This window comes from Phyllobates terribilis, unplaced genomic scaffold, assembly GCF_046119375.1.
Source record: "Phyllobates terribilis strain yellow unplaced genomic scaffold, ASM4611937v1 Scaffold_2__4_contigs__length_985480577, whole genome shotgun sequence".
Taxonomy (NCBI): Eukaryota; Metazoa; Chordata; class Amphibia; order Anura; family Dendrobatidae; genus Phyllobates; species Phyllobates terribilis.
In genome coordinates, this window is record NW_027362762.1 from 165,997,076 (window position 1) to 166,021,182 (window position 24,107).

At 43.0% G+C, this 24,107-nt stretch overlaps 1 protein-coding gene across 1 annotated transcript in view; it reads left to right on the top strand.

The window, feature by feature from the left end:
* Nucleotides 1-14,183: 14,183 nt before the first annotated feature.
* Nucleotides 14,184-24,107, top strand: part of GALNT6 (polypeptide N-acetylgalactosaminyltransferase 6) — a 107,988-nt gene continuing 98,064 nt past the window's right edge. Inside the window, exon 1 of the mRNA XM_073663224.1 lies at nt 14,184-14,417. The gene's annotated coding sequence lies outside the window, so the exon portion shown is untranslated. The remainder of the gene's footprint in view (nt 14,418-24,107) is intronic.

Consider the following 24,107-nt stretch of genomic DNA (forward strand, 5'->3'; position numbering starts at 1 on the left):
TGCAGGGCAACTTAATGAATGGAACCAAATGACACATCTTACTAAAATAGTCTACGACCACCCAGATGACAGTAAAACCCTCAGACACAGGAAGATCAGTAATAAAATCCATAGAGAGATGCGTCCAAGGCACACTGGGAACCTCCAGAGGGCAAAGCAACCCCACAGCAGGAGTATGTGGGCCTTTGACCTAGCACACACAGTACACTGACGCACCCACTTAATGACTTCCTTCTGCCATCCAGGCCACTAAAAACTGCGACTGATAAGTCTCTTAGTCTCCGAAACTCCTGGATGACCTGCCAACCGAGAGTCATGACACTCTACAAACAAATCTCTCCTAAAGGCTCTAGGCATGAACAACCTCCCATGGGGAGTGTTAGAGTGTTAGATGGAGCATCATCTTGAGCATTCAGAATCCCATTCTCCAAAACGGAGTCCAATGCCGCCACCACAACTCGTTTCTGCAAAATGCTCTCCTCCTCCTCGGCACCGACCGTAGGAGAGAAGCTGCGAGATAAAGCATCGGCTTTAACATTCTTAGTACCAGGGATATAGGTAACAGAAAAATGAAACCGAGAAAAAAAAAGTGCCCACCTAGCTTGACGGGCATTCAGGCGCTTGGCAGCATCCAGATAGATCAAATTCTTATGATCTGTGAAAACCTGAATAGGAAATCTAGCGCCTTCCAAAATATGACGCCAATGTTCAAAGCAAGTTTAATAGCCAGCAACTCCCGATTTCAGTTCGGTTTCCAAAAATTTTTTCGAAAAAAAGGCACAAGGATGTACTCCACCCTTGTTCTCCTGAGACAAAACTGCTCCAACCCCCACCGATGAAGCATCGACCTCGACCAAAAATGGTTTGGTATCATCAGGCTGTATAAGGATAGGGGCAGAACTGAACCTCTCTTTGAGATACTCAAACGCTTCAATGGCTTCAGTAGTCCACTGGGTCGTATTCTCACCTTTCCTGGTGAGATCGGTTAGAGGTTTAAGAATTACAGAAAAATTCTTAATGAATTTCCTGTAACAATTGGCAAAACCCAAAAACCTCTATGTAGATTTCAAACCAATAGGCCTAGGCCTTTCCTGCACAGCCTGAACCTTCACAGGGTCCATCTCAAAGCCCTCGCTGGAGACAATGTAGCCCAAAAAACTAATTTTCTGCACAGCGAACTCACATTTCTCCAGCTTAGCAAAGAGTGAATTGTCACTCAATAACTGCAAAACTTCACGTACACTCTGCCAATGGGACTCTAGATCTGGTGAATAAATCAAAATGTCATCCAAATACACAACCACATTGTTACCAATCAAAGGTCTCAGGATGTCACTAATAAGGTTCTGAAAAAATGCAGGTGCATTGGTAAGACCAAAAGGCATCACCAGAATCTCAAAATGACCTACCGGAGTGTTACAAGCAGTTTTCCATTCATCACCCTCCTTCACACGTAACAAATTGTATGCCCCTTGGAGATCAATTTTTGAGAACCACTTGGCTCCCACTAACTGGTTAAACAAGTCAGGAATTAACGGCAATGGGTAGGAATTGCGTACGGTAATCTTATTAATTTCACGAAAATCCAGACATGGACGTAAACCACCGTCCTTTTTTTTAACAAAGAAGAATCCGACTGCCACAGGCGACTTAGAAGGTCTAATGTGACCAGCAGCCAGGCTAGTCTCTATGTACTCCTCCAAGGCCTTTCTTTCAGGGATAGTAGAGGTATAAATCACTGCACTCCCTATGAGTGTGCGCGAGTAGGGGCCGAACCCTGGTATATAAGTTCAAAGAACCTCGGCACTCAATCGTCCTTTGCAAGAGAAAATTTATTGATTTTGTGGAACAAATCTGCACACAGAAATAACACCAAAACGTTTCGGTCTTAACGACCTTCTTCAGTTGACGGATAGATCTGCGGGAGGTGTGAGCAACAAATGGGTCCCAATGGGGCTGCCTGCTGAGAAGCGCGTAGGGGCATGGACATCGCAACGCGGTCTCCACCGCTAGTTCTTTCAGGGATAGTCAGATTAAACAAGTGACTTTTGGGAAGAGTAGCACCTGGAACAAACTCAATGGCGCAATCATAATCCCTATGAGGAAGTAAAACTTGCAACTCCTCCTCTGAAAAAAACCTCCAAAAATCTTGAATAGGTACTGGTAATTCATCTTTTTCCACAGCCGCCATGCGACCATTACAACATTTATCATAGCACTTCGGACTCCAAGACTTAATCACATTAGTAGACCAGTCCAACAAAGGATTGTGCAGTTTTAACCAAGGCAATCCTAGAACAACTGTAGAGTGCAAATTATCCTAAACAACCAAGTCCAAAATTTCTTGGTGAACACCATTGATAGTGAGAGGAAATGCAGCAGTCTTGTGAGTAATACATTTCAAACGAGTGTTATCAATTGCAACCACAGAAATAGGAGATGACAAAGGTTTGGATTTCAATTTAAGTTTTTCCAAAAACCCTTTATCAGTCACATTAAGTGTTGAACCACAATCCACAAATACCTGAAATTCAATCAAATCTCCCTGCAGAGTAGTACACCCAGAAAGGAACACTCCTGCAGAGCATAAACAAGCTATACGGGCGTAACTGACCTTTTTTTTTTCTTTACTTAAACGACGCTCACAATACTTAATCAAATGATCAGCTTTACCACAATAAAGACACAAACCTTCGGCGAATCTCCAATCTCTTTCTTGAGAGCGGAGTGACATCGCCCCAACCTCCATTGGTTCTCCGCTGTCAGAGCAGATTTTATGGAAATTAGGACCTGAAGTTACAGGAGTTTTTACATCATTGACCCTGGACCTTATTCTCCTGTCCACACGAACAGCTAACTGCATAGCTTCCTGCATAGTCTCAGGTGCAGGGAATGCAATTAGCAAATCCTTAACCCTTTCACTCAGACCAGCAAGAAATAAACTTTTCAGCGCCGAATCATTCCACTTAACTTCTGAAGCCCATCTCCTGAAGTGTGTGCAATAAATTTCAACATCATCTGACCCCTGATTCAAACGTCTAAGTTCTGATTCAGCAGATGAGATTCGATCAGGATCGTCATATAATAGCCCCATAGCAGAAAAAAATTCCTCAACAGAACTTAAACACTGATCATTAGGTTGGAGAGAAAAGGCCCACCCCTGTGGTTCTTTGTGCAAAAGTGACATAATAAAACCAATGCGCTGTGATTCATTCCCAGAGGACCTCGGTCTCAAACGAAAATATAACAAACAAGCATTTTTAAAGGAAAAAAAATCTTGCTGTTTACCATAAAAAATATCAGGCAGTCCTACCTTCGGTTCCACAAAATGCGCTCCAGGACAGCTACTCACGTGTTGCTGAAGCTCGGCCACCTCCAGAGACAATCCCTGCAGGCGTTGAGCCAACTCCTGGACGGAAGCCATATTGATCCCCGAATTTCTTTCCTTTTAGGTTTTTTTTTTTGGGCTGGATGTTATGTTCTGCTACCAGAGCTAAGGAAAGAGAGGAGATCTGTCCCTACGATAGAACTCAGCTTAATCCCTACGATGTAACAGGGGACCTGATCCTGCGATCAGACCTGCTAAAGTCCTAAGCTAGTCTGTACGGAGACCTATAGATGTGGGGAAGGAATCCCTACAAATACTAAGGACTGGGAGGAATATGGGACACCTCCTAACAGAAATAGTAGCAGACAGACGAACAAACAAAATATATAGAACATAGAGGTCAGTAGACCAAGCAAACTAACAGAGCAAGACACAGAGCACAGGCTAGCTAGAAAGTAGATATACAATGAAGTCCAGCAAAGCCAGAAGGGCGGAGCAGGCTTAAATAGGCCAACAAGGTCATGTGACCAGCAAAGGAAAAAAAACCTAAGAGCAAGGTTCTAACAGTACCCCCCCTTCTAAGAGGATCCTCCGGATCCCCTAGGACCAGGCTTATCAGGAAATCTCCTGTGAAACGCTCTGATAAGTCTGGACGCGGAAACATCATTCGACCTCACCCAAGAGTTATCCTCGGGTCCGAAACCTTTCCAGGCCACAAGATACTGCAAACTACCTCTATACAGTCTAGAGTTAAGGATGTGAGAAATTTCATATTCCCCGTCCTCCACCACCGGAGGAACAGAGGCAGAGGCGTCACAATCCGATACAACAGCTTTTTTCAACAGAGAGACATGAAATACCGGATTAATTCTCCAGGAGGTAGGAACCTCCAACCTAACAGCAGATTGGTTGACAACCTGAAGAACCTTAAAGGGCCCTACAAACTTGGGACCCAATTTCTTAGAAGGAATCCTCAACCGCAGATTCCTAGAGGACAACCAAACCATGTTACCAACAGCGAACAAAACCTCCTGTCGTTTCCTATCAAAGTAGTCCTTAGATTTTCTGTTGGCCTCCTGAAGATTACCACGCACATCCGTCCAAACTCTCTCCAAATCACCGGAAAAATTCTCCTCCTCAGGCACGGCAGATCCCAACTTGGAGAACGACCCAAACGACGGATGTCTCCCAGAACAACAAAAAAAAGGCGAACAACCAGCAGAAGAAGATGTATGATTGTTCAGAGCAAATTCAGCAAGTGGCAGAAACTCAGACCACCCCTCTTGATTGTCTGCCACAAAACAACGCAAGAACTGCTCAACATCCTGGTTTTTCCTTTCTGTCTGGCCATTAGATTCAGGATGATATCCGGACGAGAACGATAAATGAACTCCCAACCTGTCACAAAAGGCACGCCAAAAACGAGCTACGAACTGAGGACCCCTATCAGAAACAATGTCAGTAGGAACGCCATGAAGTCTGACAATTTCCTTGACAAAGGCCTTAGCGAGAGTTTTAGCGCAGGGCAGTTTGACAAAGGGAACCAAGTGACACATCTTGCTAAAACGGTCCACGACCACCCAGATGACAGTAAAACCCTCAGAGGGGGGAAGGTCAGTTATAAAGTCCATAGCCAAATGTGTCCAAGGAGCACTGGGAACCTCCAAAGGACAAAGCAACCCCGCAGCAGGAGTATGTGAGGACTTAGATCTAGCACATATAGTACATTGACGCACCCACTTAATGACTTCCTTCTGCCATCCAGGCCACCAAAAACTGCGACCCACCAGTCTCTTGGTCTCAGAGATTCCGGGATGACCTGCCAACCGAGATTCGTGACACTCAACAAACAAATCTCTCCTAAAGGTCCCAGGCACAAACAACCTCCCATGAGGAGTGTTAGAAGGGGCATTCTCCTGTGCTTTAAGAATCTCATTTTCCAAAACGGAGTCCAAAGCAGCTATCACAACACCTTCTTGTAAAATGTTCTCCTCTTTCTCAGCACCGACTATGGGAGAAAAACTGCGAGACAAGGCATCCGCCTTAACATTCTTAGTACCAGGGATGTAAGTAACAGAGAAATTAAACCGCGAGAAAAACAGTGCCCACCTAGCCTGACAGGCATTCAGGCGCTTGGCAGCATCAAGATATATCAGATTTTTATGATCCGTAAGAACCTGAATGGGAAATTCCGCACCTTCCAAGAAGTGGCGCCAGTGTTCAAATGTGAGTTTAATAGCCAATAATTCCCGATTACCAATATCGTAATTCAGTTCAGTCTCCGAAAATTTTTTTGAAAAAAAGGCACAGGGATGTAATCCATCCCCGTTATCCTGAGACAATACTGCGCCAACCCCCACAGAGGAAGCATCAACCTCAACCAAAAACGGCCTAGTAACATCAGGCTGCATAAGGATGGGAGCAGAGGTGAACCTCTCCTTGAGATACACAAAAGCTTCAATGGCCTCAGAAGACCACTGAACCGCATCAGCACCTTTCCTGGTGAGATCAGTCAGAGGTTTGACAATACTAGAAAAATTTTTTATGAATTTTCTGTAGTAATTGGCGAAACCCAAAAACCTCTGTATCGATTTCAAACCAATAGGCCTAGGCCATTCCTGCACAGCCTGAACCTTAACCGGATCCATCTCAAAACCTTTGCTGGAGATAATGTAGCCCAAAAAACTAATTCTCTGTACAGCGAACTCACATTTCTCCAGCTTAGCAAAAAGCGAATTGTCCATTAATAACTGTAATACCTCACGCACGCTCCGCCAATGAGACTCCAGATCCGGCGAATAAATCAAAATGTCATCCAAATACACAACCACATTTTTGCCGATCAAAGGTCTAAGGATGTCATTAATCAGATTCTGAAAAAATGCAGGAGCATTAGTAAGACCAAAAGGCATAACCAGATTCTCAAAATGACCCACAGGAGTGTTAAAAGCAGTCTTCCATTCGTCACCCTCCTTCATGCGCAACAGATTGTATGCCCCCTTAAGGTCAATTTTACAGAACCACTTGGCCCCCATTAACTGGTTAAACAGATCAGGAATCAATGGCAGTGGGTAAGGATTGCGTACAGTAATTTTGTTAATCTCACGAAAATCCAGACAAGGACGTAAACCGCCGTCCTTTTTTTTTACAAAAAAAAATCCAACCGCCACAGGAGACTTAGAGGGCCTAATGTGACCGGCGGCCAAACTTGTCTTCTTCTCAGGAATAGTAAGGTTAAATAAACGACTTTTAGGAAGAGTCGCTCCAGGGACAAATTCAATAGAACAATCATAGTCTCTATGGGGAGGCAAAACCTGCGATTCCTTCTCAGAAAAAACTCTCCAGAAATCCTGAATAGGAAGAGGCAATTCTCCCCTATCCAAAGCTGCAATACGCCCGTTACAACACTTGTCATAACATTTATGACTCCAGGATTTAATTTCACTGGTAGACCAATCCAGTACAGGATTGTGAAATTTTAACCAGGGCAATCCCAATATTACTGGAGAAGGCAAGTTATTCAACACTACCAAATCCAATTTCTCATGGTGAACACCATTAATAGTGAGAGGAAATTCACAGACCTTGAGAGTAATATTCTTCAAAGGGGAACCATCCACAGAAACCACAGCAAAGGTTCAGGTTTTAAATTGAGTCTTTCCACGAATCCCCCATCAATTACATTCAGAGTAGACCCGCAATCAACAAAAACCCGAAATTCCATTAATTTTTTCTGAGCAATCGTGGAAGCAGCTAAAAATACACCCTTGGAATTTAAACAGGCAATACGGGCGTGACTGACCATTTTTTTTTCTTTCTTCATACGAAGCTCACAGCCTTTAATCAAATGACCAGATTTTCCGCAATAGAAACACAAGCCTTCAGAAAATCGACGGTCTTTTTCTTGAGAGCGAGGTGCCACCGATCCAATCTCCATCGGTTCACCACTGTTAGTACACACATTCTCATAACCAGAAACTGACATAGCAGAGGATTTGCTCTCATTAACCCTTGCACGCAGTCTTCTATCCACCCGTATAGCTAATTGCATAGCCTGTTGCAAATCTTCAGGTGTAGGATAAGCAATTAGCAGGTCTTTAACCCTTTCACTGAGCCCAGCAAGAAATAGACTTTTCAGAGCAGAATCGTTCCACCCTGTTTGAGTAGACCAATGACGGAAATGAGTACAATATTTTTCCACATTACCTGATCCCTGTTTTAAACGTCTCAACTCAGTCTCAGCTGATGCGACATGGTCAGGATCATCATATAATAGTCCCAAAGCAGAAAAAAAACTATCCACTGATCTGAAGCATGTATCACTAGGTTGCAAAGAAAAGGCCCACTCCTGAGGCTCTTTGCGCAAAAGTGACATTATGAACCCTACGCGCTGGGATTCATCCCCAGAGGACTTAGGTCTCAAACGAAAATACAATAAGCAAGCATTTTTAAATGAAAAAAATTCTCGGTGTTCACCAAAAAATAAATCCGGCAAACATACCTTAGGCTCCAAGAAATGTGCTCCAGGACAGTTACTCACGTGCTGACGGAGCTCGGCCACCTCCAGAGAGAGTCCCTGCAGGCGATGAACCAAATCCTGAACCGACACCATGATGGAACAGAAAAATCTTTCCTTAGAGAATTTGCTGGCTGGACTTACTGTTATGTTCTGCTACCAGAGCTAAGGAAAGAGAGGAGATCTGTCCCTACGATAGAACTCAGCTTAATCCCTACGATGTAACAGGGGACCTGATCCTGCGATCAGACCTGCTAAAGTCCTAAGCTAGTCTGTACGGAGACCTATAGATGTGGGGAAGGAATCCCTACAAGTACTAAGGACTGGGAGGAATATGGGACACCTCCTAACAGAAATAGTAGCAGACAGACGAACAAACAAAATATATAGAACATAGAGGTCAGTAGACCAAGCAAACTAACAGAGCAAGACAGAGAGCACAGGCTAGCTAGAAAGTAGATATACAATGAAGTCCAGCAAAGCCAGAAGGGCGGAGCAGGCTTAAATAGGCCAACAAGGTCATGTGACCAGCAAAGGAAAAAAAACCTAAGAGCAAGGTTCTAACACTGGACTTACTGTTATGATCTGCAACATAAACTAAGGAAAGAATGGTAAAAGCTGTCCCTACAGTATGACTAAGCTGGATCCCTACGATGTAGCGGGCAGCCTGTTCCTTGTGAACAGACCCGACTTTGTCCTCGGCCAGTCTGAACGGAGACCTATAGAATAAAGGGAGGGGTCCCTAAAAGAACTAAGGACTGGGACAAAAATGGGACACCTCCTAACAGAAGTTGTTGCAGAGCAAAAAGACAAACTGACAAAAAGTACTAGAGGTCCCAGAGCACCAAGCAAACTAGACAGAGATAGGCACCGAAGCACCTGGCTAGAGAAACAGGCAAAACACACTGAAGTCCAGCAAAGCCAGAAGGGCGGAGCTGGAATATATAGGCAGCTGGTCTATTGGTTTTTTTTGTTTGAATCCTGTTTTTTGGGGATTATGATGGAGACCCCTATGCAGTGTTCAGCTGACAACACAATATGAGGGCAATTCATTAAAGTGTTTTCGCTCTGAGAAATCACAACAATTTTATGAAAGATGGAGATGCACAAAAATTTTGCGCTTTTTGGTGTTTTCACGCATGTTTGAAGCAGCTCTGCCAAAATAGGCAGAACTGGGGAGGAACCAGGGTGGGGCGTGGCAACGTCCTCCTGTTAAATTCGGTGCCGATGTTTTGTATGCCAGATATGTTGGAGCATTTCTGGTGAGGCGCACACCACTGATAAGTAGCACCAAATTCATTAACTGCCATGTGCCTCTTAAACGAGTTCTCTGGGAATAGAAAAAACAAAATAACTAAAGAAAATGTCATTATAAATAAATTACTAAATACATTTAATTAGCAAATCACAATTGTTTTGTCTAAGGAGGTAATCCCTGTCGCCTTCTAACACTGACAGAATCCTGTCCTAGAGGACAGGAGCCTATGAGCATGTGCAGTTGGAAGCTCTGCTGCTGTGACCTGGAGATACTTATACTTGAATACAAAGCACACAGAAGTTTGAGAGATCTCTTGGTACCTCATCACCTATGGTATCTTCATTAGTATTAGTGGAGCACATCTTCCTACCACTGATGGACACAAATGTAGTAGTGGTGGAGGTGATAGTCTGCCACTGATACCAAAAAGGGTTAAAAGCACGTTCCTGAAGTTAGAACCCTCTGGGGCTGCAGTTGGCCTAGGTAGGGTTAACTGTAACAGCCGGCCCAGTAGAGGGAGAGAGTACTGAGTGCTAGTGTCAAGTGCAGAAAGTGAGCACAGTGAGTAGTTGTGCAGTACTGCAGAAACCAACAGGCTCTGTAATGGCTGCTAGGGTAGACGTGGGCCTAGTATCCCGGACAGTTGTTTTGCCAAGTATTTGAAGGGCTCGGATACGGCTTTAAAGAAGGTGATTAATTTTTATTATAGTTAAATGATTACAGAAAATAGAAAATAGTGTGATATTGCGTACACTTTTGCATAATATAAATCACAAAGGTAAAGTACTTACAGCGCACACTATACAGGAAAAATTTCACCAGGAGCAACATACGTCATCTGTCCGGGAAACATCAGTCGTGAGAAGCAAAACAGCGAAGACTGAGAAAAGTCCTGGGATGAATCCACACTGCGACGTCAGGACGTCCCCTTTTAGTCCACAGGTCAACAGGCTTCTGTCTTAGCTGAAAACTTCACTAGCTTATATCTTGTTTGAAAACAAATGCTTGTGTAACCAAATCTTACACAAATTCTGATAGGTTCTATTTGTTCGATACAGTATCTTTCTTCTGAGTGGCCAGCTCTTCAGATGTCAATTAACACCAAACAAATATATCAAATATATCACCGGAGATGAAACATGCCAAAGGCTCCTGGTACCGGATGTTTTACCACTCTATACACACAGCATATTCTCACCAAATATTACTAACGAATATAAACATGCATTGTTCTCACTAAACATTGATAATAGAGCTATGCAGTCCAAGTGTTGGGAAAATTACAGAAAGTACAAGGCAAACATAAACTGAACTGTTACTGTGAAATATCTTAAAGAGTTCTTTAAAGACAGGCTACCAATATGGATTCCTGATGGCCATTAACATCTTAACACTACAATAGTGGATCGCCAAAGAATCCCTCCGCAAGAGTCACCTTAGCCGGCCTGGAAACCTCGAGATAGTCGTCGGGGACCTGGGGGCACATTTTGTCTGCGAGGCTGCAAAAAAATGTCAGGACTCAAGTACTCTAAGGCAGAGAGAAATGGGATCCTGATATACTATCATTGGTGAGGAAGAGTCTCTAGCGCTAGAGAAGAAATCAGCAGATATGCTTCTCCTAGATCGGGAACCCGGGCTGAATTGTATCCGGTACCTTTGGGAAAGATGACAACCCGTTGGACTTTATCCTTTATACCTGCCTGTAGATACTGTAAATACTGCCAGTCACCAAGTAAAGTGCTGGTTGTTTTTATAAACGCTGTTGCTGTTGAATTGGTTGCTGCCCTATTTCCAAAAGAGGAATTCCTGCAGTCAGAAGAGGCATGCAAGCCAGAAGTAAGAGGGAAACACCTGTGAGGCAGTGACTGGGATCGTATACGAGGGACATTATATATCCCCCAGAATGCGTACAGAGACCTATTAAATCCATTGGAGTGCATTGCAGTCACAGACACACCTGCAGCTGCAATGCAGGAATGAAGGTGAGCATTGACCTGGTCAGGCTATCTGGCTAAGGCAGATTAGTAAAACCCGGCAGGGCCTTCATTTCTTGGAGGACGCTACAGTAAGGCCTCCCTCCAATCCGGGTTTTCCAGTGGCTCTTGCCACAGGTCCTTTAAAAACCCTGCATTAAGGATTAGTGTTGTTCAGTGTTGAGACTTGCTAGGAACGTGCTAGGAACGTAGCAGGAAAGCTTGGCGGGCCTGTGTGTAGCTGAACCTACGCCTGGGAAGGCTCTACACGCGTCAGGCTCTGAGCGGCCAGGCGCGTCTGTTGCCCATGGCAACCATTGTTATGGACTTATGTTAACCCGGCTGCGAACCGGAGGACTTCCTGTTTACCCGTAAGTTGCTGAATAAAAGCTGTTTATGTTGGACTTGCTTGGGTCACTCCCTCAGTTACTGCACGGTGTGAACCCCGCCACCTTACACACCACATACACAGCAGCACACCAGAGCGAGGACACACTTTGTCTGTAAGGTGCCAAAGCGAGCATGGGCTACAGCTCGCCTATGACTACCTTGTTTGGGTACCTTACACAAACACAAAAGGGGCTTCCATGCAAGAACAGTATATGGGCCTTTGAAATCCAATAGCTCTTCATAATGCACAATTCCACCTGCTTTAGAGGTGCATGTGGTCACCTTATCTCTTGGTCCCCTGTGTGGCTGCACAGATTGCACCAATGATATGTCCACCCCGGTTCATTCATATTAGTGAGGGCGGAGCTTCCTACTGCACATGGTCACAGGCTCCTGTCCTAACACTCTAGGACAGTTTTTTCTCAGTAAAAAAACGTCCCGCACACGTGCACATTGATGACATCCGTGTGTCATCAGTGTGACATGTACCGCCCCCTGGGAATCGGCGGTATAGTTAGCTGTACCCAAGCGCCGGATGCTGCAGGCATCTGTCATCATTGTCCCCTGCTTGTGCTGCGATCAGCGCAAGCAAGGGACAATGTTGAGAATAGTAATCTGCTCCTGCTTTGTCCTGGTGTAAAAATAAGAATAAAATTATTATTATTTATTTTTTATATAGCGCCATTGATTCCATGGTGCTATTACATACCAAATACAGATATCACTTACTGTAAACAAAACTGACAATGATAGACTGGTAGAGAGGGAAGAGTACCCTGCCCTTGCAGGCTTACATTCTACAGGAACAGAGAAGGAGACAGTAGGTTGGGGGGTTGCAGTACCTCCGGTGTTGTTGAGGTAGCAGCATGCAAACTCATGGCAGGCTGCAATCTTGTTTGAAGAGATGGGTTTTCAGATTCCATTTGTAGGATCCAAATGTGGAGGCTAATCGGACATGTTGAGGCACAAAATTCCATAGGATAGGGGATATTCGGGAGAAATCTTAGAGGCTATTGGGTGAGGAACGAATAAGTGTGGCGGAGAGAAGGAGGTCTTGGGAGGACCAGAGATTATGTAAGGGGGTATATTGGGAGATTAGTTCAGAGATGTAAGCCAGTGTTAGAAGTTTGAACTGGATACGCAGGACAATTGGGAGCCAGGGATATGCAAAGGGGGGTAGCAGAGGAGTAGCGAGGTGAGAGATGAACTAGTCGCGCAGCAGAGTTGACTGGATGCGAGAGTGTTAGCAGGTAGGCCACAGAGGAGGATGTTGCAGAAAGTCGAGGCGGGAGATGATGAGGGCATGCACAAGCAGTTTAGTAGATTGAGGGTTGAGGAAAGGACGGATTCAGGAAATATTTTTGAGCTGGAGGCGACAGGAGGTGGCGAGAGCTTGGATGTGGGATTGAAGCACAGGGCAGAGTCAAGGGTTACTCCGAGGCAGCAGATTGCGGGTACAGGGGAAAGAGTGATGTCATTTATTGTGATAGAAAGATCAGGTGGGGAAGATATGCGAGATGGGGGAAAGATGATGAGTTCTCTGTGCTGAACTCACTGAGTGACAGGACACTGCTCGCTGAGCTCAGCAGAGGTTCGGGGCCCACTCGCTCCCCGACTACTTGGCATGAGCAGTCAGATGGGGGACATCTTCGGACAGTTGAGTTTAAGGATTTTTTTATGTTACTCTTATTTTTACACTAGGTCCCAGCAGGAGCAGAATACTACTCGCTTATTCCCATGTACCGGTACGTGCGATACCGTTGCGGCACACGGTTGCCACACGTATCATACACACGGACATGAATATCACCGTTATTAGTTTGTCCAGTACCGGAAGTATCGGGACGTGTGAAAGAGGCCTGACAGAAAGCAGTTGTCTTAAAGGGGTTGTCTGGTCCAAATTGATAAGTCTGCAGGCACTCTGTGTGACTACAGACTTATGAATCCCTCCAGCGGACGCACTGTGCGCTGCGAGGATTCGCCGGTTTCTGAACAGAGGTGATGTATGTGTTATACATTCTCCCAGGCGGAAGCCATCTATTGGGTGCAGTCTCCCTCTATACAAGTGTATGCAGTGAGGCTCCGCCCATTAGACAGGCTCTGGCCGGGAGTATGTATAATGCATACGTACCTGCCAGTCCCGACTCAGAAACTGGCGAATCTCCACAGTGCACAGTGCGTCCGCTGGGGGGATTCATAAGTCTACAGTCACACAGAGTGCTTGCAGACTTATCGATTTGGACCAGATGACCCCTATAAATTGTTTTAGTGATTTCATCCATGTAATCATAGGTGTTTTTGTAGCGTTCTGTGGTTATTGTAAGCTTGTAAGTGAAATGTGATAGTAAGGCTTTGGGTATTCAGTTCAGCTACAGCATTGTATAGTCCTTGTGCTATGAATATATAGACTAGTATAGCCAAGTGTAGGAACTATTTGGAAATCTGTGTTTTATCTAATGTGTGCTCTTCTGACACTGAAAAGAATAGAAACAGAATATGCTCAGAACTTATAGAGTAAGTCTTAAGGTCCATGTAAATGAGCTAAGGTGAAAAAACTACAGCTAGACACAGGCAGAGGAGCAGTGACACATGTCTGTGGCATGTCCCACTCTCTACCCAGTGACGGCGGCTCTAGGACCGGGCGGAGATGTCCTGCCTCCCACTAGGATACACCTGTTTGGCAGACTCTCCCCTCCCTCCTGTGCAGGTAATGCTTTGTCTGCTGCCTCCTTGTAGTCTGTCTTTCTCTCTAGTGACTCCTCCTGAGCTGCTGGCTGCACCCTCCTTCTCACTACAGCAGATCATTTCCTGAATGATTTAAGTGTGTGGTTAAAGATCAGCAGCAGCATTAGAAGTAACTGTCAGCTCACAAGTCCTCTTCTGCTCAGCAGATCCAGACATCCTGGGGGCCCACAGTGCAGACCCCCAGTGCCAAGCACATCAGGACAAAAGGTAAGATGACCCCTAGCCAGTGCCCTGTGCCAGACTCATTGTGCTTTTTCTTCTTTGGTGACTTTGAACTTAATAGCTTGCTACAGAAAGGTACAATGTGCATGTCTTAAAGGAACAGCCATGCTCATTATATACTGACTTTCCTATGTAAACTATACAGATTACAGTTTGGAAAGTAATACTTAGCCTTATACTGAAATCCGAATGCATAGTTTCTATACAATGGCACTTACATCTGCTTTAAGAAATTAACCATCGTGAATTCTAAATCCACAGAAAATTCTGTAAAGTTTCTATAAAGTTTTGTGACAATCTTTATTTTTTATAGTTTGTTGGATTTAGAGCAATTTTTTTTTTGTGTAAATTTTTTTTTTTTTTTTTTTTGCATTTATGTGCGAATTAGTTTTGTTCGGTATAGAAAATTTCCAATAGCTTATTTTCATATAGTATGAAATGATAACGGCTATTACAGAGGAAAGTATGTAATATTCTCACAGATGTAATTTACGCGTCATACATTTTAAAGGCAGATTTATAGTGATGAACTTTACATTTTTCAATGATCATGATTTCACCCACACATTACACTGTACTGTTACATATAACTGGTGAGAATTACTTAGATTTTTTTTTCCATTATTTTATAAGTGTGAACTAGTGAAATGTCAGGATATATCACCATTGTCAACTTTATTCCACCAACTTACCATAATATTAATGGGTAAATGTATATTCTAAGTTATGTAAGTCTGATTCCCGTCTTGGTGTTACCATACAATACATAGTAACTGTAGAAACGGTGCTATGCTTTTATCTGGTCTACACCCAAAGTGTTTTTGCCTTGTTCTGACGTGGAACTTTTTTTTTCTTTTTGTGGCTACCGTACCAGTTTTTCTAGAGTATCAATCTACTCTTTTCCTGAGATAATCCGAAATGATAATCATAGTTACATTTCCTTTTAAAAAATAAACATGTAATTATGTGTCTTCCTCTTCTGTTACTTTGTTCCTTAGCTATATCTTTTTTTTTTAGCAAATCGGTGGACAACTAAAATGGCCACCAGGAACGCTCGCTCAAGGATTGTCCACAAAGTCTTCTAGAGCCCTTAATGAAATACATGTAACATGTATCAATCTGTGGCCACTGAACTGTCATTGTCAAACTCCATATAGAAACTGTTATGATAGCAATATTAGTTGTTCCCAGCAACTGATAAAACTAGTACAATGGTCCCTCAATTAACACTGGGCTTAAAGTGAACCTGCCAGCTGATAGATGCTGCGCAATCTGTGGGCAGCATGTATCGGCCACTGGCTGTTTAGACTCCGCCAGGTACGTCTGACTCTGAAAGGCTGCGGTGTGTCAGAGAAAGACAATCTTTAATAGCCGCTGGGGATTGAGCTACGCTGTATACTAGTTAGACAGGCTGATTTTCAGCAGCTTCTCCCTGCCTGCTACCTTGGATTGACAGGTCTCTGCCTATACAGACCTGTCAATCCAAGGCGACCGGTTAGGAGAAGCCGCCGGGGATCCGCCTGTCTGACTAGTCTATAGCGCGCGGCTTTTATCCAGACAGCTATTAAAGTCTTTTTCTGAAACGTTACAACAGTTTTTCCAAAGTTATTCTATAGCTTATGTCCGAGGAAAATATCAGACACGTTGCACGACCCCTTAGAATAACAAAATTCCGAGTGCGATCCGATGTTTTCTCAGATTGCGCTGGGACCGATAATATGGTTGTCTGCACAATCCCTCAGAATGGATCGTCAGTGTGTTTGCTTTTACAGCTGCTCCATTCATTCTCTATGAGACTGCTGAAGTGCTATACCCAGCTTTCTCTGCTAGTCAAATAGGAAATGAATGTCACATCAGTGGAGCATGATAAATCAGTGTTGTTCCAGATAAATGTGCCCTAATCTGGCGATCAGTGAGGGTCCCAACAATCGGACCCAGCCAAAGTAGAAATGATCATCTATATATCCAAATACCCCTTTAAAACTTTCAGCAGTTCCTTCTTTCTTTAGTATTTGCTTTATCTATAATTAATTTTTTTTTCCATGTTTTGGAGCCTCTGAACCAATTACTACTTTTTCGCACAATTATGGCCTCAAGTTACCATATTTTTACATGGTCATTCCAGAATTAATAACATTAAAACTTAGTTCACATCTGTTTTTAGAATTCTGTGTTTCTCTTGTCATGAGGGCGCAAAAAACAGAATTATTTGCAATGACGGATCCGTCACATGACACCGCTCCTGATGGACCACATTAACTATTATGGGGTCTCTCTAGTTTTTGTCATGATTTCCATCATTTCACTGGGAAAACAATGTGCAATATGCTGACCTTTATTTTTCTGCGCTTATTTATAAAATCTCTAATGAATTTTCCTAATCGATCCTCCAAAACAGGTGTGAACATACTCTAACTTTATGGACCTCTGCCAAATTTAGTAAGTTGACACATATTGTCGTTGTGTCACTTGTATGTGTGAGTTTTCAATTATTTATTTCTTTGTTTGGGGGGAGGATTGTGATGTTGAACTTTATGCTGTAAGTGAAGAATCAGACGGCCGTATACGTATACGAGGATCGCAAGGCAATGCAGCTGTCATGCTGGGGTCAGGAGAGCCTCACTCTTCCCTAAAATGCATACACTGATAAAACTCTGTGAATTTGAAGTCAAAATTTACAATATTTTTTTTTTTTTTTGTAGCCAAAACAGTTTGTGTGTCCCAAAAATAGGAATGAACTGAGCGTTTAGTCACATAGCTGCAACTCTTGCAAAAAAAAAAATCTGTACATATTGCGTTTTTATTGCCTTCTTTTGCCACAGTTATGGAAAGATATCAGCGAAACACACAACCTGCAAATGAATCCTAAGTATTGCTAGCCAAATACGGCACATGACCGTTGCAGCCACTGGTTACATGCTGGCCACTTGTAAAGGGTGGCAAAGGAACATACTCCTATTAGCCAAAGGGAGAATGATCAACAGGTTGCTGGCGTGTAAATCTGTAGCCCTAATAGGCTGCCCTTGCATAGGGAAAGTATGACAGATCCACTTTAGTAGTAAATATTAAAGGGAATCTGTCACCAGGTTTTTGACAACATATCTGAGAACAGCATAATGTAGAGATAGACCCAGATTCCAACAATGTGTCACTCACTGGGCTGATTAGTGTAGTTTTGATAATCTCCTGCTGATAAAACAGTGATGTTATATTTAGAAGACTAGCAGACCTGCTGCCATGTAGTCCTCCATATTCATGATCTCTGTATAACCTCGCCCCCACCATTGATTGGCAGATAAAACCATGATTGTGTTAAAATGACAGCAAGCAGCCCAGTAAGTGATACATCGCTGGAATCAGACTTTGCCCCTATATCATGCTGCTCTTGTATAGGAGAGCAAAGTCCTGGTGACAGATTCCCTTTAAAGATACACTTTATGCCTAGTGCAGGGCCTCGGGGATGAGACTGTTAGAAGTTTGTTTTAGAAACACCCCTGACAAAACTGGTATCCTGCGTTAAACCTAATGTAAGAGTTGAAGGGACAGTACATGATATAGTGAACATCAAAGAGAAAGTCCCTGTGTCATTCATCTACCCCTCAGGCCTGACACTAAACATGACAGAGGGTACACACTTTGCCGGCAGTGTTGCTCTGATACACCAGAATCTGACTCAGCGAGCAGCAGGTGTAAATGTACTGTATACTGTACAAGCACTGAACCACCGGAGCTGCATTCCATTATAAAGCCATAACAGCCAAGCAGATCAGCAAGCCCTGTCACATGTAGGCTAAGTGCCCACGATGCAGAAATGCTGCATATTTTTTCCGCATCTCCCTGGCAGGAAAAACGCATGCAGATTTTACATTTGTCAAGCGTTCTTCACATGCATTTCTGCATGCGGGTTATCAAGGGCTTTTCCAAGCGATTTTAGCATGACTTGGAAAAGTGCTTGACAACTTGGTCACACTATATAAATCCATGCAACCGGCATGAATTTATATAGTGTAACCAAGGAATATTTAAGAAAAAGAATAAAAATGGTAAAACATAAAGATTATACTTACCTTCCGATGGCCCCCGGTCTTTTCTCCGCTGCGTCCGGTGTGTTGGGCGGCTCGCGGTGGTGTGAAAGGACCTTCCATGATGTCATTTAGTCATGTGACAGGTCACGCGACCGCTGACGTCGGCGGTCGCGTGACCTGTCACATGACTAAATGACGTCATGGAAGGTCCTTTTTAGACCATCGCGGGCCGCCCAACACACCGGACGCAGCGCTGAGAAGACCGGGGATCATCGGAAGGTAAGTATAATTTTTTTATTTTAATTCTTTTTTTAACAGGTTCTATGGTACCAGAGTCTGGAGGAGAGTCTCCTCCAGACCCGGGTACCATCCTCACATTGAATCGCTTAATATCCGCATGTGTAGTCATGCGGATATTAAGCGATTCAATGGCGGCAATTACGCTGCGTGTCCGCAAAATTAATGGACATGCTGCATATTTTTCCGCAATGATAATCCGCAGCAGAAATTTCCGCAGCATGTGCACAGCACATGCGGATTATCAATGGGGACCACGGGGCACGTATTACCAAGCGTTTTTTTTAAGCGTTTTCACTGTGGAAATTCCGCTGCAAAAATGCTTGAAAAACGCATAGTGGGCACGCAGCCGTAATTTCAGCTGCAAAAGTTTTCTCTATTAATGGTTTTACACACACATGTATTAAAGCTCATGAATTTTCTTGTAGTTTCCAGGAGTCCAAAAGTTAGATTTCTGTTAGTTCAACTCTGTTTTAAAATGTTTCAAATGATGACTTTTCCGAAAATTCACTACCTGTGACTTTTCCACAGTTCTGTATCGGCTATTATCAGTCATATCTGATCCCAAACCTGTAGTGTATGGGTAGTCTAAACAAAAGATGTAGTCTGAGGAAGATTTTTAAAAGGATTGTATAAGATTAAAAAGGAATGTATCATCAGAAAATGATCTAAATAACAATTCGGATTAAAAATGAAAATCTCGCAATCAATTTTCACACTGGGCTTTTTTTTTATTTTTTATAAAGACTCTAAATTCCCATTATTTCAGGAAACAACATATGTACATAGCCAGAATAAACAGACTCTATTGAAGCATTTGCTGAGTATGTGCAAAGGAAAGTGTGAAGAGGAGGGGGAGCAGGACCAGCTATGACATTGCCTATTGTGTTGGAAGGATCCTGTGTTTTCCGTTTTGTATAGAGTCATTGTAATCCTGAAGTATTAGGCTATGCGAAGTCGCTTCAGGAAAACGCCATCTGTAATTTCTATGTAGCACCTTCACCACCGGTTTTCTGTTGTCATTGCGGCGGCTTCGCTGCCGGCATCTTGTACTCTATACTGTGAAGAGTGAGCATGTCACTTCTTTTAACCACTTTAGGGTTTCTGAACCTTGAAGAAGTTAAAAGAAACAACATCAGACAGAATATGTGCACAACAGTGTTGTTTTGAGATTGCTGTGCACTGTTTCTTTTGAAGCACTTTTTCTGGAGGATTCCAGTTGAAATCTGTTAAAAAACAAACATTGTGTGCACATAGCCTTAGTCTTTAAAAAAAAAAAAAAAAAAAAAGCCTCTTTGGCAGGTGTCAACGATGCATGATTACAAATTGTGTTTGTTAATAAAGATGGTGTTATGACAGAAAAAACAAACAAACCAAAAAGCCTGATATAAACAATAGGTCATAATTTGTTAGTTTCCCTTTTAATAAACATGGCTGCTTTCTTCCAGAAAGACTGCCACTATTGTCACCTGGCTGTGTGTGGTATTGCAGCTCAATCTCATTCGATTGAATAAGGTTAGATCAAAAATATCCCATGCCCATTGATAAAGCAATAAATCCAGCATTGCTACTCCCCTTTTTTTTTTTTTTTTGTTTAAAGGGGACCTGTGATGTCCCCAAACTCTATTCACCTGCAGATATAGGGCTGCTTGGCTTCCTTACTGAAAGCCTGGCTACCAGGAGAAAATGAACTTTATTCCGCCCAGCAGCTGCCATAGAGGTGAGCTGATGGGGCTACAGTCACTACCCAGAAGACAGAACAAAGTATACAGCGACCATTCACTGTATACTGAGCAGTGACTGTGGCTGCTCCGGGCATATCGTTCTCGGGAGGTATCAAGCTCATTTTCTCCCGATAGCCGCTCTTTTAGCATTGTAACACTATTTGCCTGCAGATTAACCCTATATCTGAAGGTAAATAGCATTTAGAGATACGACCAGTTCCCTTTTAAGAATGTACCTTTTTTTTTTTGCTCCCTACTTTACCAGAACAAGGTGCAGCCTTTACCACCCTGCAGTGCAAACACAGGAGACGTAGAAATCCAAGTGTGAGATAGGGCCGGAATCTCCATCCTCCCTGTACAATAGATGTGAACTACTTGATTGTTTTATTTCCAGTTCTCTCAACGGTTTCATGACATCAATTACAGCGCTACTAATTGTCAATGTTTGACAGAGAAGGTGCCAGTTTCCAGAGATCAATGTGACCTCTGTGATAGAAAGCTGAAGACAGCCTGTGATTTCGGGTAATGTTACCGCAGTCAATGCTTGTCAAAGGATGGCGCTCCGAACCCTGTAAATGGGCTATTATTTAGCTGGTTTAAAAGTTGAATAACAGCACAAATATTACACTCATGGTAATGCCCTTAGGTTATTATTTTTTTTTTTTTTTACTTGTTATACCCGTTATTTTTGCAGATACATCTTGGACCCATTTCAATCAATAGAACTGTTCACATGGCCAAATGTCTATGGGCTTGTGAAAACTCACTGACTGCACGCCTTGCCATCTGTGTTTAATCCGTGTGCTGTCTGTTTTTAATATTCTAATAGGATGGAGAATCTTTGCAATATTTTCTTTTTTTTTTGGCAAATGAGAGAATCACTGATGAAACAATCATGGTCAAAACTGACACACGGATAAAAATCGGATCCGAACTGCTGAGGAGAATTGGATGGTTTTTACATATAAGAAAAATTACTGACGTCTGACTAAGGTGTAATGTCCTTGGGCCAAAAATCTGAAATTAAAAATGTATTAGAAATCAACAAAGATGAGCCCATTCATATCCCCCCAAAAATGCTACGCATGGTGCAAAGCAAAAAAAAAAAAAAAAAGAGTGCAAATGATAAAAGGTGCAAAATAAGTTAAAAATGCTGCAAACAAATTGGTAAAACACTCATATACCCCCCAAAATAAATATTATTCCTGCATGTACACTCCCGCCTTGTGCTCAACACAAAGCCAAAGTGTTGGCAACTCATTAGTGCTATATGTAAAGGAGGCTAGTTGTCAGCTTTTTTTCAATAGCTTAGCCAACCCCCTTCTCTCTCTGAATATTCATAGGCCATCAAAAATGTTATCTCAATGGGCCATGGTCCTCCTGTGAGTGCCTTGTCACTAATATATATATATATATATATATATATATATATATATATATATATATATATATATATATATTTTTTTTTTTTACAATACAGACCAAAAGTTTGGACATACAGAAAAATCTTTAAATGAGAAGGTATTTTCATGACTATGAAAATTGTACATTCACACTGAAGGCATCAAAACTATGAATTAACACATGTGGAATTATATACTTAACAAAAAAGTGTGAAACAACTGAAAATATGTCTTATATTCTAGGTTCTTCAAAGTAGCCACCTTTTGCTTTGATGCCTGGTTTGCATACTCTTGGCATTCTCTTGATGAGCTTCAAGAGGTAGTCACCGGAAATGGTCTCCAACAATCTTGAAGAAGTTCCCAGAGATGCTTAGCACTTGTTGGCCCTTTTGCCTTCACTCTGCGGTCCAGCTCACCCCAAACCATCTCGATAGGGTTCAGGTCTGGTGACTGTGGAGGCCAGGTAATCTGGCGTAGCACCCCATCACTCTCCTTCTTGGTCAAATAGCCCTTACAGAGCCTGGAGGTGTGTTTGGGGTCATTGTCCTGTTGAAAAATAAATGATGGTCGAACTAAACGCAAACCGGATGGAATAGCATGCCGCTGCAAGATGCTGTGGTAGCCATGCTGGTTCAGTATGCCTTCAATTTTGAATAAATCCCCAACAGTGTCACTGGCAAAGCACCCACACACCATCACACCTCCTCCTCCATGCTTCACGGTGGGAACCAGGCATGTAGAGTCCATCCGTTCACCTTTTCTGCGTCGCACAAAGACACGGTGTTTGGAACCAAAGATCTCAAATTTGGACTCATCAGACCAAAGCACAGATTTCCACTGGTCTAATGTCCATTCCTTGTGTTCTTTAGCCCAAACAAGTCTCTTCTGCTTGTTGCCTGTCCTTAGCAGTGGTTTCCTAGCAGCTATTTTACCATGAAGGTCTGCTGCACAAAGTCTCCTCTTAACAGTTGTTGAAGAGCTGTGTCTGCTGCTAGAACTCTGTGTGGCATTGACCTGGTCTCTAATCTGAGCTGCTGTTAACCTGCGATTTCTGAGGCTGGTGACTCGGATAAACTTATCCTCAGAAGCAGAGGTGACTCTTGGTCTTCCTTTCCTAGGGTGGTCCTCATGTGAGCCAGTTTCTTTGTAGCGCTTGATGGTTTTTGCAACTGCACTTGGGGACACTTTCAAAGTTTGCCCAATTTTTCGGACTGACTGACCTTCATTTCTTAAAGTAATGATGGCCACTTGTTTTTCTTTACTTGGCTGCTTTTTTCTTGCCATAATACAAATTCTAACAGTCTATTCAGTAGGACTATCAGCTATGTATCCACCTGACTTCTGCACAACACAATTTTCAAAGTCATGAAAATACAGAAAAATCTTTAAATGAGAAGGTGTGTCCAAACTTTTGGTCTGTACTAATATATATATATATACAGTGCCTACAAGTAGTATTCAACCCCCTGCAGATTTAGCTGGTTGACACATGCGGAATTAACTTGGCATTGTGACATTTGTACTGTAGATCAGCCTGGAAGTGGGAAATGCACTGCAGCAAATTTTTTATTTTTTTAAAAAGTTAATTCAGAGTGTCATTTATTATTCAACCCCTCAAACCACAAGAATTCTGTTTGGTCCCCCTAAAGTATTAAGAAGTAGTTCAGGCACCAAGAATAATGAACTTCACATGTGTGGATTAAAGATCTCTTTTGCCAGCCTTTTCTGACTATTTAAGACCCTCCCCAAACTTGTGAACAGCACTCAGACATGGTCAACATGGGAAAGACAAAGGAGCATTCCAAGGCCATCAGAGACAAGATCGTGGAGGGTCACAAGGCTGGCAAGGGGTACAAAACCCTTTCCAAGGAGTTGGGCCTACCTGTCTCCACTGTTGGGAGCATCATCCGTAAGTGGAAAGCTTATGGAACTACTGTTAGCCTTCCACGGCCAGGACAGCCTTTGAAAGTGTCCTCCCGTGCCGAGGCCAGGCTTGTCCGAAGAGTCAAGGCTAACCCAAGGACAACAAGGAAGGAGCTCCGGGAAGATCTCATGGCAGTGGGGACATTGGTTTCAGTCAATACCATAAGTAACGTACTCCACCGCAATGGTCTCCGTTCCAGACGAGCCCGTAAGGTACCTTTACTATCAAAGCGTCATGTCAAGGCTCGTCTACAGTTTGCTCATGATCACTTGGAGGACTCTGAGACAGACTGGTTCAAGGTT